General features: G+C 37.2%; 1 long non-coding RNA gene across 1 annotated transcript; it reads left to right on the top strand.

The window, feature by feature from the left end:
* Positions 1–240: 240 nt before the first annotated feature.
* On the top strand, positions 241–17,386 carry LOC136251315 (uncharacterized). Its single transcript, XR_010699008.1, has 3 exons — positions 241–336; positions 12,476–12,551; positions 17,138–17,386. It is a non-coding gene; the product is annotated as an uncharacterized lncRNA (long non-coding RNA).
* The last annotated feature ends 79 nt before the right edge of the window (positions 17,387–17,465 follow it).

Raw genomic sequence — 17,465 nt, 5'->3', positions numbered from 1 at the left:
AGGAGGTAGGGGATAGTTCATGCATGGTCACTACTTTTATAGTCATACCATATATAACTATAGCTATATCAATAGCCTAGTCTGACTGGCATATAGTGAACTGCATGTTGTTGGGAATCTAGCTATCTGATGTCTGCAAAAAGTGGAAGAGTTCAGAAGGTATCTGTAGCAAAGGTCATAGGTCTATATAGTCTACGAGTACGTGACTTGCGTGACGTCAGAATTAATTAAAGCAAATAATAGAGATTTAGTGGTTGCTAAAGGAAATGCACGTGACTGTGCCGTAGAAGAAGCCGTAAGAACTTTATGCTGCTGATTTAAAGGGAGTATTCTCTGGTTAGAACTATTGTTGTCTCGTAATAAGTGTTGATGTGGTCAGGTACGTCGGAAGGGACTAAAAATAAAAATCAATGGGTGGGGTCTGGCTTTCTTCATGTTAGTTCACAATCGTGACAGTTGCAGTTGAAACCAATGGCTGGCACGAAAGAAAAATAATAGGGGCGGAGCCACTTTTTACTGTCCATGGGAGAGTTTAGAGTTCGGCTTATCATTGGCTGTTATCATAGAGTTATTACAGCCCGTTTACACTACAGTTCGATTCATGTGAGATCGATCCAGCTCGATCCGGGATCGGTTGTTGAGCTGCGTTTACATTAAACTTTAAATGATTCGTAACCCCAGTTTTAAACCACAATCGATTTTTCGTTATTAAGTCCTTATGTCGGATCTTGCTGAAACGCTCATATCAAAACTTGTGTAAGATATTCTGGATTTCCGAATGGGTTACGCCCGTTTCGTATAAAATAACACCGTCCTCTAAACAAGGCGCCATAACTTCCGCGTACTTTGGTTGACAGGCACGAAGTTTGGTTTATCATATTCCTTGATGAAAGGCGATTCGATTCATGTGTAAATTCTTTGTGTAGTTACGAAGGGGAAGCTAAAAAGGAGCCTTGTACCGCGAAATTTACGTGTTCAGAATGCCCGTAAAAACACGTGTTTTTAAACATATTTCTATAAACTAATCTGTTTAACAATTTGTACGGTCGGAGTTTTATTAAACATCCTTCGCTGCGTAGAATGATACCAAATTTAGCGAATTTCGTTGAGGATAACAACTTGTAAATTGGGATTTTCCCGGCGAGATAATTAAATTTTCCAATAGGTTAATGTATGGAGCGCGTATTATGTCATCATCAGCAGTAAATAACTGTCGCTATAGCGACATTTTCCCATTTGTACGGTCGGAATTGGATAGAGAAATTCAAGGGCTTTCTTTTATTGTATGGTGTGCTATAGAAATTTTGTGAGTTAAAGGTTGTAAATTAGTGTTTTTGTGTGTAGTGTAAAATACATGTATTTTGTATTGGACAGCAAAGGACAAGGAATGATGAGATTTTATGATCAGCCTGTTTTACCAAGTTGAGGTTTCAAAAAAGATATTAAACAGATATTAGATTTGTTTAATGTATAATTCTTATTTTTTAAAGGTTTAACCCAGTGTTTGAAAACTTTTAATGTTGACCACCTGAAAATGCCTCATTTGACAAATCCCATACATATGTTTTGATATGTACTGCTCGCTCGCGATGCATTGTACAGCCTAAACAGGGGCGTAGTTATTCTAGGAAACTAATTGCAAAGAAAACTCGACAAAAGAGGTGGAAACTGCTAGCTGCAACGCTGTCTGTAGTGCTCACTATATACTGTGATTACACTATCCGGAATCCCAAGCAACTTTGGATGTTTCCTCGATCGTCTAACTGGTGGGAAGACATTGTTTTGGATGATTTTAGCCCGCATGACTGGATGCAGAACTTCAAAATGAGTCGACAGTCATTTCATTACTTGTGTGATCAGCTAAAGGATTTGTTGAAGAAAGAAACAATAAGGCTGAGAAAGCCACTGTCTGTAGAACAACGTGTGGCCATAACATTGTGGATCCTAGCAACAGCATGCGAATATCGTACAGTTGCCCATCTGTTTAGAGTAGCAAGATGTACAGTATGCGTGGTAGTCCATGAGACATGTGAAGCAATAGTTACAAAATTAATGGCTTTGTACATTTCATTCCCCACTGGTGAACAACTGAAATAAGTTGTCCAAGGCTTTAAAGACAAATGGGATTTTCCGCAATGTGGAGGCTATTCCGGTAACCCCTCCTGTGATGAATCACACAGATTATTATAACAGAAAAGGCTTTATTCTGTTATAGTACAAGTTGTGGTTGACCATAATAACTTGTTTAGAAATATCTGTGTGGAAGTGTGCATGATGCTAGGGTGTTTGCTAATTCCTTGTTATATCTTAAAGTGAGAAACAAAGAACTTCTTCAAGGTGACAGTTTATGGTTTGGTAGCCATGAAATACCTACACTATTAGTGGGGGATAGTGCTTACCCTATAAAATCATGGCTAATGAAACCTTTTACCCATTCCCCCACATTAACCCAAGAACAGAAGCAGTTCAACTACAAGTTGTCATGAGCTAGGGTTGTAGTAGAGATAGCATTTGGGAGGCTGAAGGCACGATGGCGTCGACTATCGAAACAGATGGATATACACATTGATAATGTGCCACACGTTGTTACAGCTTGCTGTGTGTTACATAACTTCTGCGAAATACATGGAGACTCTTTCAATGAAGAATGGTTACAAGACAACAATCTTGTGGATAGTGTTGAATCAGACATCCCTCGTGATGACCATCACGACAACAGTAGTAGCAGCAGTCGTGAGGGAGTGGCTACTCGGAACACATTGGTAGAATATTTGTCATCATAAAGTAAAACTGATTATATAAGCACACAACAACAGTAGTTAATTTAAATACACAATGTGTGTACTATGTACTATTAAGTGATTTAAGGACAATCATGTATCATAGGAATAACATGGTTCAAAGTACTTACAATGGACTACTAGGATTAAATATCCTGGTTGTGGTGGTGGTGATTGATACATGGAGTATCCAGTTGGATTTTGTGGTGGCAAACGTTCGACAAACATCTTCATCACTTCCGTATGGAACTCACGATCCTTCTGCCTCATTCTTTCTTCGAACAGCATTTGTTTTTCTTCTAATTCCACTAACATCTTTTCTGACTGCTTAATTCCTTCAGTGACAGTCTTCATCACTTTAGTGACCACTTCTTCCATGATTTCAGCCTTCGCACGTTTCCTCTTCTTACCCTTGATAGTCACACATTTCTTCTCCGGCTTCTCAACAGCATTACTGGCATATTTAGATTTTACAGCAACCTCATCTCCTAAATCATTCTTTTCATTATCAGTAATCTCTCTACTCTCTTCTTCATCTGATGTGATTTTTTCTGTGCTTGACGTAGAAGCTGAGCTGTCTAGTGTGTCCAACACTACTGGCGGCTTGACAGAGGGCCTGTTACCCATTATTTCATTCAACTTTTACACTTTTTCCTCTCATTCCCCGTTTCCTTATGTCCATCTCTTATCTTCTTATACTCTTGACGCAACTTTTTCACTTTGCTACGCACCTGCTCTCCACTCTTGTCAATTCCGTTTGTGTGAAGTTGTTCTGCCATTCTGTCATATACATGTTTGTTTCTTTTAGCGGTTTCTAGTTGTTCTTGGATGTCTTCCTCTCCCCATATCTCTATCAGTTTTAAAATCTGATTGTCACTCGCCATTTTAGCAACCGCTACTTTAGTAATCTCTCGTACCCATATTCCGTTTATTAACAGCTGAGTGCGAAACCGGTAAGTGGATCAAACCAGACCCACATCCCTAGCAGGTCCATCTCAGATTGGTTCGGTACGGTTCGGTTTGATTCGTTACGCGTTTGCATTAAGCTAGAAATCACTCTGATTCGAAACAGAGGGCTATGGTTAGGCAGTGTGGCGCCATGCCATGGACAAACCCTGCAACCTATGCTGCAACTGAGGAACTAAGAGGCTAAGTTGAGAGGGAGTCATTCTGCAACATCTAATACCTACCTTGGTCTTTGCAAACCGCTCAATAGCCTATAGTGGTGAGCTAAGTCGAAGCGAAACAACTGTAGCTATCACTGGCCATTGTTATCGAAAAAGCTCACCTTCAAATGTTAATCGCTTGTTCACTGTTCATGTGACAGGTCAAGGCAAACAAGACAAATTCTTACAAGTCACAGGTCAAAGCCACCAAATTCGTACCAAGCCAACAGTCATAGGTAAGAATTTCCAAACCGCAATTGAAATATCAATGCTAAGTCACATGTAGTGACCTAGGCATTGCTAATTGTATGCACCATGTGAAGGGTCAATTGGGCATTTCCAGGCGTCCTACCATAACCGACATATACAGTATACATACCTGGTGTTAGTATATCTATAGTCCTATTGATCTTGCTGAATTGCTAGCCGGCTCCTTTTGAAACTGCTATATTTTTATTTCCAATAGCACTATTTGTGATTTTGTATGGTTGAAGTTGTTTATATACATGTACATGTGTGACAATGTGTATTTTATGTTTTGGGTACGGGAGGATGGCTGTAGCTGAGTGCTGAGAGTTTAAGCATATATAGATAATTATAGAATACATAGGTATTCGCAATGGTGACAACATTTCCATGAGAACTAATAGTTTTTAAGTACAGGCAATCCTCCTTCTGGGACCGGACTTTGAGTAGCAATATCTTGCATTTTTTCTTCATAAATTTATCTAAACAGTTTGTCTTTATTAGGATGTTATCAAATCGTGGCCATTTGTAGCTAATTTGTCTCAAATTTCATCACTTGTTGCCAAGGCGTGGAACCAATAATTTTTGTGCCAGTAATACTAAAGACCATAGCATACATAAAGTAAGAGTTTTATTGAAAAGACCACAATGATTAAAGATTTTTATGAGGGTTATATTTTGTGAAAACTGAGGTTGATCCTGTCAACTATACAGAAATGAAGACAAGTCAAACCCATAACAATTAAGGATTGCATTTAGTGACATCACTGTGAATCCCTATTTTTACTACAGTATAGCAGTCAATCTTGCTAATTTTTTAGCTAACTACTTTTTGAGACTAACATATTAGAACTAAGCTAGCTAGTAGCTATGATATTAAAGGTAGAAAAGTAAATTTCATAAAATATTTCTTACTGTTTGTTTTTCTGTATACACATAGTGCATAATGCTTTGATTACAAACTGGAGGAGCCATCTTCATTATTTCATAGCTACTACTTCATACTTTTGTAATGTGGTTTGCATCAGAGTTTGATTGATTGCTGAGTAAGACAATTCTTTGAATTATTTATGAAAAATTCTAGTGGATTAAAGCCCAGTACACAAAACCCAGTAGCATGCATTATAAGTACAGTACCGCTCAAATGCAACATCGTCTCGCAAGAGTGCGAGCAATTTAAAACTCACTAATTAAAGGACATGCACCCATTTCACTTGCAAGTATTCGTCCCGTTTCGTTTGGGATGAATGCTTGCAAACGAATTGGTGCCACGCTCTTTAATTAGCAATTTTTTTGCACTCTCATGAGATGATGTTACATTTGAGCGGTAACGTACAGTAGAGCCCCTCTAAGACGGACACCATTGGGGAAATGAAATTTGTCCCTTATAAAAAGGTGTCCTTTATTCAGGGGTTTTTAAATGCTGTTCTAGTACATTTTAGGACCAAGACTAATGTCTTTTGTATATAGGGTGTCCTCAATTCAGGGGTGTCCTTTTAGAGGGGTTTCACTGTAGTTGTATACTTGCACATTTCAACATTTAAACAATGGTATGTTAAGAATGCTTTGATATTTGTGAGTTTAAATAATAACTAATCAAAGTAACTTAGTTAGCTTTAGGCTAATAGTAAAGTTTGCGGCAATGTCACAGTATATTTGTGGCAGCTTTTGAGGATACTTGCTTGCATTCTTCTCCTTAGCCTCCCTTGTTGTAGTAGCTTCTTCCTTGGCCTTTCTTGATGTTGTAGTCTCCTCCTTGATGTTGCGGTCTCTTCTTTGGGATTCCTTGATGTTACACTATTTACAATAGCAGATGACAACACAGTGCAATTAAGTGCTACATAAAACAATAAGAAGTGTTGTATCGCTACTGTGCTCAAGATACCATAATGGAAATGCACAGTAGGGATAACACTTCTTATTGTTTTACTGTGATTTAATATTGTGTACATACTACTCCAGCTTGTTTCAGCACTCTTTATCAATGTGCAATGGTCCCTACTCTAGTTGAAAATTCCAACTTTGATTTTTGTGTACTTGTTTGTTAGCTTTTTTGTAATAAAACTATTATGACTGGTGAACACAAGCATACTGCATCAAAAGGAAGAAATGGCGCTGCATACCTCACCTATCAATCATCATCTGAAAAATGGAATATCCATTACGCTTTGTTGTCAGCTATATTCAACCCATTACACAACATTACAAATCAAGAATTGTTCGAAAAGCACCTTTGCAATCAAAGTAGCCACTATGTAAAATATGGACAATTTCCGTTACGAAAGGAAGCCATCACACACTACCACCAAATCGACACTGACTTTCATTGTCAGCAAAGATGAATGGGACACAAAAGAGGATACTGGTAAGTCCATGAAGTATGCATTGTATGTACTGCGGTAAGCCAAAAGGCACGTGTCCGGCTGAAGCGATGTTGAACAGTGAAAAAATCAAGCCCGTAGTCTTAGTCATTATCGAGTTACGCTTGTCTGAAGACATCAGTCAGTTACTTGGTCAGTCAGTCACTAGAAAATTCTGTTTAGTAATTTTTTTAAATAAAAATTCCATCATAGCAACTTGTTGAAAGTGTTTCGGGTCAATCTGAAGGCTTGCTTGGGCTTAGTTTTACCTAACCAATACTGCCTTATCCTCATCTAGGTAATATTAATGTTTTTTCATGGGCCACACCCAAACCTTCATGGTCCCTACTATACAGTACAATAGTACTGTACAGTAGGGGCCACAAAGGTTTGGGCGTGCTGTATGATAATTTGCATAGACAAGCCAAATACCACTTTGAATTGGTCTTGTTAGCATGATATACAACTTCCTTTGGAGTTAGTATGTTTCAAACCCCACGTGTTTGGATAGTGAAGGTTAGCTTACTAAATAGGATGGATCAACTAGTTGGACTTGTAATGGATAATGTCTCAGGCTTTGATGATTAGCACTACTTCCAAGTGCAACGCACAACCCCATCAAATATACCATTGTATTAGCCAGCACCTTTGGTGAGTGATTATTTACATCACCAGTTATGGCATGATGCAGATTACATTATGGCGTGCGAACACTACCAGCATGTAAAGCATGCTGAAACTGTAGGAGTCTGGGAGCATGCCCCAGGAAATTTTTTGAAAATAGATACTAAAAGGTTGAATTTAGTGGCATTTCAGTAAATAAAAATAACAATTTGTTAGGTAAGCTCAAGACCAGCTATATGGATGACATCTGGGAAAATATCTCTACTGTAATTATGCTGTCTGTACATGCATATGTCTAAACATAATATATTGGAATGTCACAGTGAATAAGAATGGGAAAGATTGAACACTCTGTCATGGGGTAGTGGAGCAGAACAAAGAGTGTCTTAAACAATGAAATTTACACATTGCGTGGAGTTGAAGCATGGATGCTATTTATGGGCACTGCATGGGGCGGGGTGGCTTGCCCACCAAATTTTTACATTTTAATGAAACTCTGGTTTAGACAATCTCAATAAATAAATTAAGTAGTTACATACAGCTTTTTTTTTTAATGTAATTGTGATTGTTCCATTAGAGTGGTTGTTCTATTAGAGTGGTTGTTCTACTAGAGTGGTTGTTCCATTAGAGTGGTTGTTCCATTAGAGTGGTTGTTCTATTAGAGTGGTTGTTCCATTAGAGTGGTTGTTCTATTAGAGTGGTTGGCTGCTCTAGTATCTCGATCTTGCATTACAAGCACTGAATGAACTACTCAACTTAATTTAGCTTCTTATCAGTGGTATTTAGCAAACTGTAGCTAATGGACTTTTGCTACTGAAAATTTGGGCTTGTATCCTAAAATTGTGGACCTTTTTGTTAAAATTGTTGACTTTTTTACTGAAATTGTGAACCTTTTCCAAAAAGGACAGTTCTTCAGAACCCCCCAATCCCCCTTGTGTTATCTGAACTGTGGAAGTGACTGTTCTATTAGTATATTTCTATTGGAGTATTTTAAGTGAGGTTTGTATATTTCCATTTGCTGAACTCACCTAGGCCCGGAAATGGAGAGACCACTGTAATTGTATTACATAGCATATTTTATTGAATGGAGCGCACATCTGTTGAGGATTTTATCAAATATAATGCACACAAACAATTTCTGTCATTAAATCTATAAAATTATACTACTATTGTAAGTAGACAAGTATAAGGAAAATTAGGAATTTTAAGTTTGATTAGGAATCATATAACTAAGTGTTATCCCACTAGGTACCTGTGAGAGGGCTAGGCCTGTGAATACAGGGAGTCAAAAACATGTATTATGATGATTAAAGTACTTGGTAAAGGCAGAGCCTGTATACCAGAAGGCCTTATAAAGGCCTAAGATGTTTATATTAACTGCACTAAGTATGTTTGAAAAGTATCATAGAAATAAAAGGTAGGGGTCACCTACACCTGCAGATATACAAATGTACTAGTGGACATTGTTAATCCCACTGTTGGGACAATTACTTTTTAAAAGTAACTAATTACATATTACTTGCAACAGAACTATTTAGTTACAGTTACATATTACCCATAAAATAAAGTAACTATAATAATATTACATATTATATTATTTTGTGTCCACAGCCTTAAGCTGTCACGTGTCAAACTACCACCTTATCACGTGACATGATTACATTGTTGGACAATGTGCAAATCTTGGTTATAAGTAAGAAGCTGGTGAATAAGCTTCATTCAGTAGGCTTCATTACTTCGTTGTGGCTAGGCGTTACTCATATATTACTAACGAGATTAGTAACTTCGTTACTTGTAGTAATAATATTACATAATATTAGATTTGTTACAGTAACTATATTACTTAAGTAACACGTTACATTTGTAAGTAAAGTAACTCGAGTTATATTACCTGTTTTTATAGCAGATTTCGTTATATTACTTAGTTACCACAAAAGTAATAATATTAAGTAACACGTTACCCCCAACACTGGTTAATCCCTACTTCAGCCTATCCATGACTGTATTAGGGATTAAATGTCCACTAGTATATCTGCAGGTGTAGGCGACCTGTTATCCTACTTTTATTTCTATGATCCCTAATCAAACTTAAAATTCCTAATTTTTTCTTATACTTGTTTGTTTACATTATTATGTCTGTTGAACCCATGCATACTGCATCAAAAGAAAGGATAACGCCAGAGTTGATGTTTTCATCTGAACACATGCCCCAGGTATCAATTACTGACTCAAAAGTGAAGTAGCCATTACACTTCACTATTGGCTATGTTTCTCCCATTATACAGCACTATAAACGAAGAACAGTAGGAAAAGCACCTCTACAATCAATCCAGTCACCATGAAAATAGACGATTTGCAAGCCCCAACTACTTGAGATTGAATGGTGGCCATTACGCTTTGCTTTCACCTATTTCAGTCTGTTGCACAACATTTCAAACAATTAACAGTACGAGAAGCATCTCTGCAATCTATTCAGTTTGCTACAGAAAATACAGGCTGCAAGATACCAACACAGCCACAGGAAAGTCACATCATGCTATCACGAATCAACACCTTGCGTTGAGAGCTGGAACACAAAGGCAAGTCCATGATGCATGTATCATACGTACTGCAGTAGGTGAAAAGGCACATCTTGGGATGAAGTGACGTTGAACAGTGAAGAAATCAAGCCCATAGCTATATTCATTGTTGAGTTATGCTTGGCTGAAAGCATCAGTTAGTCAGAATAGAATTTTTTTTAAATTTCATAGAAACTTTTTGGAAGGGTTTGGGGTTGGTCTGAAGACATTTTTGGGCTTGGTTGTACCTATTCAATACTGCCAAGTTGTCATGAAGGCTGGTTTTAGGGTGATATTTTTGGGTGGAAAAGCCCAATTCTTCATGATCCCCAATATACGGTACTGTATGATTTAGCTAAACTAGAAATTCCATTTATAAGGTAGAAATGAAGTGAGGTAAGCAGCCATGATAGCAGTGGCTTTCTGTGCACTTAGTTACCCCACAGTGACTGTTCTGTTAGAATCTCTCTGCCCCATGATTTTATACTTGTTGGTTTTTGCTTTTTAACTCCAGCCATAAATCATTAGAAGCAATGCCACAATGGTTAGCCTATGTATACAACAATTTTCAAGTATTCCTGTTTACCCTATAGCTGTGACAGAAGTTTGATCTTTTATTACACGAATAAGCATGTGTAACATCATGAATTTTATCAGATATAGGAAACATACTGTAGTATGTGAATTCACATTTGTATGTTACCAACTTGCAAGGCAATTGAGTTATGCATTGGTGTTTTCTGTCAGTTTTACTAAAAATAAGCATCTTGTCCCTCATAAACCCTTAAGAAGAAAAGTATCAAAACACTGACTTCCCATATCTCAGACATGGCTATAGCAAATCAGTGTGTGGCCTTCCCCACCTGGTGGGCAGCTATAATGCAAAAATTGGTGTGCTTTGGAGAAGAGATCATAGAGCTTTGCATGCACAAATAATTATTGTAATTTCTTTCTTCCTGTCAATATATGCATGGTGTGGCCCACTGGCTTTCTTGGCTGCACAATACACTACAGTGATGTGCGTCTTGATCTCTTTAAAAAAGTTATGCATGTAACATGTTTCCTATTTCTACGCACTGGTGTGGTGCTGACTTTTCTTGCCCACATGACACACTATTGCATGTGTGTCTGAGCATCACAGTATCAATAGACTACTGACTTATGAAATGGATTATAAACCTCTTGGAATTGAGCTAGGTACAAAAGGATTCACTGTCCAAGTAACTTGCCAAAAAATAATTAATGTGGTTGTTGTACATATTGTATACCACACAAAAACAGCCAAGCTGTGAAAAAATGGTGCGGCCTTAAAACGCCTGGGTGAAAAAAGTTGTGAAATCAAAGGTGGCAGCCAAGAAATGGCTGCAATGAGTTAATGCTAATAAATTTTAACAATGTACCATTGCAGCCATTTCTTGGCTGCCACCTTTTATTTCACAACTTTGCTCACCCAGGCTTTTTAAGGCCACACCATTTTTTTACAGCTTGGCTGTTTTTTTTTGTGGATTTCACTTCTTTTTGTACTTTATATGGCCCCAAAACCAGCCTATGGCTAGCTTTGAGGTTTGTTTTTACTCACATTTCTTCTTTTCTGTGAATATACAATGATGATTATTGAAGCCATACTTACAAATGTATTTCATTGCATGATTTAGTTCAATATTTGATAATATTATTGTAATACTCTAATAGAGTGCACATTTTTGAGGACTTCTAATAGAACATACATAGAATGTTCTAGAACAATCTAGTACTTCTATTGGTAGATCTATGAAATTACAAACGTTTGATTATAAGCAGATTTCAACTAGAAATTTCATTTATAAAGCAGAAATTAAGTAAGGTGATCAGCCAAGGTAGCAGTGGTTCAGTGGTTATGGATGCAGGTGTTAGGTATGGAGGCCCCTGGTTCAAACTCTGGTAAGGTTTTTTCAGCATATTTACACACCTATTTTACCCCATGGTGACTGCTCTATTAGAGTATCTTGATCCTGCAATTTTACATTTGTTTGGTTTTTGCTTTATAACTTTGTCACTGTAACTTTGTTGCTATTCAAATTACCAAAGATACTGCTATGATGATCAGCCTGTCTACACACCAATTCTCAAGTTATTCCTATGCTCGGTTTACCCTGTAGCTGTGACAGAAGTTGGATCTTTTTTTACGTGAATAAATGCTCATAACTCCTTGGATACTCCTCAGATTCACTTGGTATGTGAATCCACCGTTACATGCTCTTTATTTGTGCCAAAGATCAAGGCAATTGAATTACACGTTTGCATTTTATAGCAATTTTTGCAAAATGTGTGAAAAGAAATCAAAGCCGCCGTAGCCCTCGTACAGCATAAGAAGAAAAAAGCTAAGAAATTAAAGTGAAACTTTGAACACCCAAATCTCGCAAATGGCTCTTGCGAATTTAATCAAATTTGCTGTGTGACATATCCTACCTGGTGGACAGCTACTGTATAATGCAAAAATGGTGTGCTTTGGAGAGGGGGTCATGGAGCTGTATGCACGCGCGAAAAAGTGTTTTCTTTCTTCCTGTCAATATACTCACGGTGTGGTGCGCCGGCTTTCTTGCCGCACGACACACTACCGTGTGTTTTGATCTATTAACTAACCTATGTTCTTGAAAGTAATATGGTGAGTAATTAGTTTTACTATTTATGCTACTGTAATTTTACCTCTAGTCAGTCTTCACATGTGCATATGCAGTGATTATTGTTTGATCTTTATGTAGGAAACTATAGCAGTTACCATGAATTTGAATTTGATGGTCTTTGTTGTACTTCTAATGTGTTGCCTCACACTGACTGGTAAGGAGATTGTGTTAGAATACTGATGAAACACTAGTAATACAGATCATATTTACAGAGTATGAAAGTAACTAACCTGCATAATCATGCAGTACTACAATAGAACTGTATCATGCGGTATGGTAGTACTATTAGGAGTTACAAGGTTGTCTACACAAAGTAACCAGCCTTACGTGACAGTTTTCTAGTATTAATAACACCCCGTTCACACTACCCTCTAACCCAGGTAGAGCATGGTACGGCTCAAAACAAATTGCAGTGTGAATCAATCGAGCCATGCCGAACCGGGTCCAGCACGGCACGACAAGGAGAGGTGGGCTGGCATGGGTTGGCCCAGGATGGCGTATAGTGTGAACACATTCCGAGCTGGCCAACTCAGATTAACAATATAACTTGCTTCTGTTGGCCACATGGCGAGTATATTCTATGCTCTAAACCGTTCTTCAAAATGGCTACGACATATCGTAGTTCTGGTAGATATATGCTCAAATGACATGTTAATATTCCTGGCAAAAAGCTCCCAATAGCTTAAGCATGGCATCTATAACATTGTACGAATTATTTCAGCTGGTTCTATGCTTGCTCGCTACAATTCTAGTGCCTTTTTATTAAGCGCCTAAATAATCAAAAGCTTGTGCGCTTGTCTTAGCTAATTATTATTTGGCACTCGCACTATCGAGCTCATGTCAGATGCAGTAATGTGAAAAAGTGCCAACCCGAGTTCCATAACCCGAGTTGAAAACACTCTGATTGTTTTCAAGGTGATGGGAAACAAAGAATCTTATGTTGGCCTAATCAGATAACATTTAAACTACTCTAATAAAACAGTCACTCCTCATACGAAGAACATCTCTTTAACCCATACATTATAATGTATAGAAACAATACACCCACCTTTCTAATTAATATAACACAATGATAGTCATGGTGTGAGTACAATTAAGAATGAAACATAGCTACACTGAATGATTTAATTAATTATCAACAGTTTCTGACAGCTTGTCCCAAATTCCAAAAACTACTGATGGACAGACATTTTTCTGCTAACTCAAACTACAATTACCCCAGTCATTAGCATCTTTGTACTACTTCCTTTGCTGCACTTCCTCTCCAATCTTCTCTCATATACAGCTAAAAGGTCATAAAACTACAAATGTGCATATTATCAAAATCAATTTTACTACCATAGTTAATTGTCATACTGATTGTATTTCACCATAGATTTTACAAAAATGATTTAAATTCCCCTCCAAAACATGGCTGTAAAAGGCGAGTCCAAGCAATTAAAAGAGCTGATATCTGGTGTGGCCAAGAATGAATGACAATGCAGCTAACAACAATTTGCAAAGATCATTAGAACATTGCATGCAGTCTTGCTACATTCCTAGTGGATTACTTTGAACTCTAATTGACTAGAAATTTGGCTGCCTTAGAAATTTGCACCAGGTATCGGCTCTTTTAATTGCCAGTCACTTTAACTTGCTTGGACGTGCCATTTTTTACAGTCATGTATTTGGAGGGGTAATATATTATCTAATCCAAAACAGTCAAGCTGTAAAAAAGAAGTGTGGCCCCCAAAAAAGCTATGGTGAAAAAGATGTGATATCCAAGGTGGCGGCCAAGAAATGGCTGTGATGGTAGGTTAATGATAGAAATTTCAATAACGACAATTCAGGTGAATTATGTGTCGCATGGTCTTGGCACAAAATTCACCTGAATTGTTGTTATTGAAATTTTTACCATTAACCTACCATCACAGCCACTTCTTGGCCTCCACCTTGGATTTCACATCTTTTTTCACCATAGCTTTTTTGAGGGCCACACTCTTTTTTTACAGCTTGGCTGTTTTGGATTAGATATCACTTCTTTTTGTATTTGTACACCACTTCTTTTTGTAATTGTACACCCCAAAGCTGGCCTATGGCCAGCTTTGGGGCTTTTTAACCTGTCTTTTTTTCTTTACCACAGGAAGAAGAAAAAGATTTAATCATAATCATAATCAAGATTTCAAGCAGATTTTTAATACTTTAACTATATTTGATTTTATCAGTAATATTATACAAATTACATATATTTATTACATGCAAATTATTTCTACAGGGTGACTTGTTTCTACGTAGGTGAACTCTCTACAGGGTGACTTGCCTGTAGCTGAATTGTCTATCAGATTAACTTTTGTAGCTGAATTCCCTATAGAATAACTTGCAATGTAATATAATTCTATAATGGAGTAAATTATAAACGTAGCTGAATGCTCTATTAGGGTGACTGTTCTATTAGAGTATCTCGATGTCGCATTTGATACACGTAGTTTCCTTTCAAATCATACCTCAGTGGTTTGTAATCCGATTCTTCTGTACTACTGCAAGGACTTTCTATGATGATTATTCCAGCTACACACCAATTTTCAGCTCATTGTTCTAAGCGGTTTGTATGGTAGGCGTAAAACTTAGTTTTTTATTCATAAAAATTGATTGCATCATTGTGACACAGGTTGGGTTTTGTGTCATATCTCCATGGTCTTTATCTTGATTCCTTTCAAACCACAAAAAGGCACTCCTACAATGGTTACTCCATCTACATAGCAATTTTCAGCTCATTCCTCCAAGGGGTTTACCCTGTGGGCATAACAGACCTTCAACCTTATTTTACGCAAATAATTGGTTATAACTCTGTAAATGTTCATCGGATTCCTACCAAAAGTGGTACCAAGATCCGCCTTAATAAGCCCTTTAAGTGAGCCAAATTTCAGCCTGATTAGAGCACGTATTTGTGTTTTATAGCGGATTTTGCGAAGTGTGCGAAATGAAGAAGTAGAAGAAAAAAAATGAAGAAATTAAAGTGAAATTTTGTTCACTCTTATCTCGGAAATGGCTGGAGCGATTTTCTTTAAATTTGGTATGTAAACTCCCCTAACTGGCCAATACTTCTCTAACAAATTTGGTTCCATTCGGATAAAAGATCACAGAGCTACATAGGTATGAAAATTGCATTTTCTTTCTCCCTGTTGATATACTCACGGTGTGGCATACCGGCTTCTTGGGCCACATGACACACTACCGTGTGTCTTGATCCACACAAAAACAGGCAAGCTGTGAAAAATGATGTGGCTTTTATAAGCTTGAGGGAAAAAGTTGTAAAATCAAGAGTGCAGCCAAGAAATGGCTGTAATGATGTACATATTAATCAATGGCTATAGCTTGCATTATTAAAATTTATTTTCATTAACATCATTGTAGCCATTTCTTAGCCACCACCTTTTTTCACTCAAGCATATAAAAGCTGCACCATTTTTTCACAGCTTGGCTGTTTTATGTGTATTTCACTTCTTTTTGCACCTTATAAGGTCCCAAAACCAGCCTATAAGGCCCCAAACCAGTCTATGGCTGACTTTGGGATTTGTTTTTACTTACATTTCTTCTTATCTGTACACATCTGACACAATAATAATTACTGAAGCTGACTTGTAAATGTATTGTATTGCATGTTTTATTCAATATATTTGTAGCACTCCAATACAGCACGCATTTTTAAGGACTTCTAATAGAACGCATGTAGATTGTTCTAGAACAACCTGGAATTTCCTTAAGTAGATCTATAAAATTATAAATGTTTAGCTACCGATAAGCAGATTTAACTAGAATATTCATTTACATAGTAGAAATTATGTAAGGTAAACAGCCAAGATAGCAGTGGTTAATGATGTGGATGTTAGGTATGGAGGGGTCTAGTTCAAACCCTGGTAAATTTTTTCAACATTTTTTTCTACCCCTTTTTACCCCACAGTGACTATTCAGAGTATCTCGATCCTGTGATTTTACACTTGTTTAGATTATGCTTTATAACTCTGTAGCTGTAACTACATTGTTTTGAAAACCATGAAAAGACACTACTACAATGATCAGCCTATATACACATGGATTTTCAAGCTATTCCCATGCTTGGTTTATCCTGTAGGTATGAGCAAAGTTGTTTTCTTTTTTAATGCAAACAAACATATGTGGATATTTATCAGATTCATAGCAAACTTAGAACATTAATTCACCTTTATACACTCTTATTTGTGCTAAGTTCACAGCAATCAAGTTACATGTGTGCATTTTATGACAATGTTTGCAAAGTGTCTGAAAAGAAATCAAAGCCTTCGTAGACCCACTTAGAAAAATTTGAGCTTTTGAATGTCCATACTTTGCAAATGGCTGGTACAAATTTAATCAAATTTTTTGTGTGGCTTACCCTATTTGGCAGAAAGCTATAATACAAAAATAGTGTGCTTTGGAGAAGGGGTCATGGAGCTATGCATGCATGAAAAAGCCATTTTCTTTCTTCCTGTTAATATACCCACAGTGTGGCATGCTGGCTTTCTTGGCCAAATGACATACTGTGTGTCTTGATCATGTTTAGCTACTTCTATTGCACCTAGCACTGTTGTACCCCTACTCAATTGATACAAACAGGATAGGCTAAGGAATTAATGTAGCCTCACCACTGACAGACAGTAACTGCTCTTGAGAACAATATTAGAATAGCATTGTGTTATTTACAGTTACTAGTGATGTGAGCTGTTTCTGTTTTGCTATATTTAGATGGACAGGGTTGTATTGACAATCCCAATATCAGACAGCGAGGAAGTGTAGTCATTGATGATGAGAGACAAGTGATTATTCCTAATGCAAGATTTGAATGTAATGGTAGAGTGACTAGTGTTGGTGCAAGTATGGGATTTGGTTCTCAAAGTGGTAATCTACCAAACATTCAAATATGGCGTCCTTCATCACCTGGTTCAGATGTATATAACAGGATTGGCCAAGTGCAAGTTACAAGTGGAAACTTTAATGGTATCCCATTTTTTACTGCTTATTACTCCACTATTGTATTGCTAACCAACAATGATCGAATTGAATTTCAATCTGA

This window comes from Dysidea avara, chromosome 3 (genome assembly GCF_963678975.1).
Source record: "Dysidea avara chromosome 3, odDysAvar1.4, whole genome shotgun sequence".
Classification (NCBI taxonomy): Eukaryota; Metazoa; Porifera; class Demospongiae; order Dictyoceratida; family Dysideidae; genus Dysidea; species Dysidea avara.
This window is presented reverse-complemented; position numbering and strand designations above follow the sequence as displayed.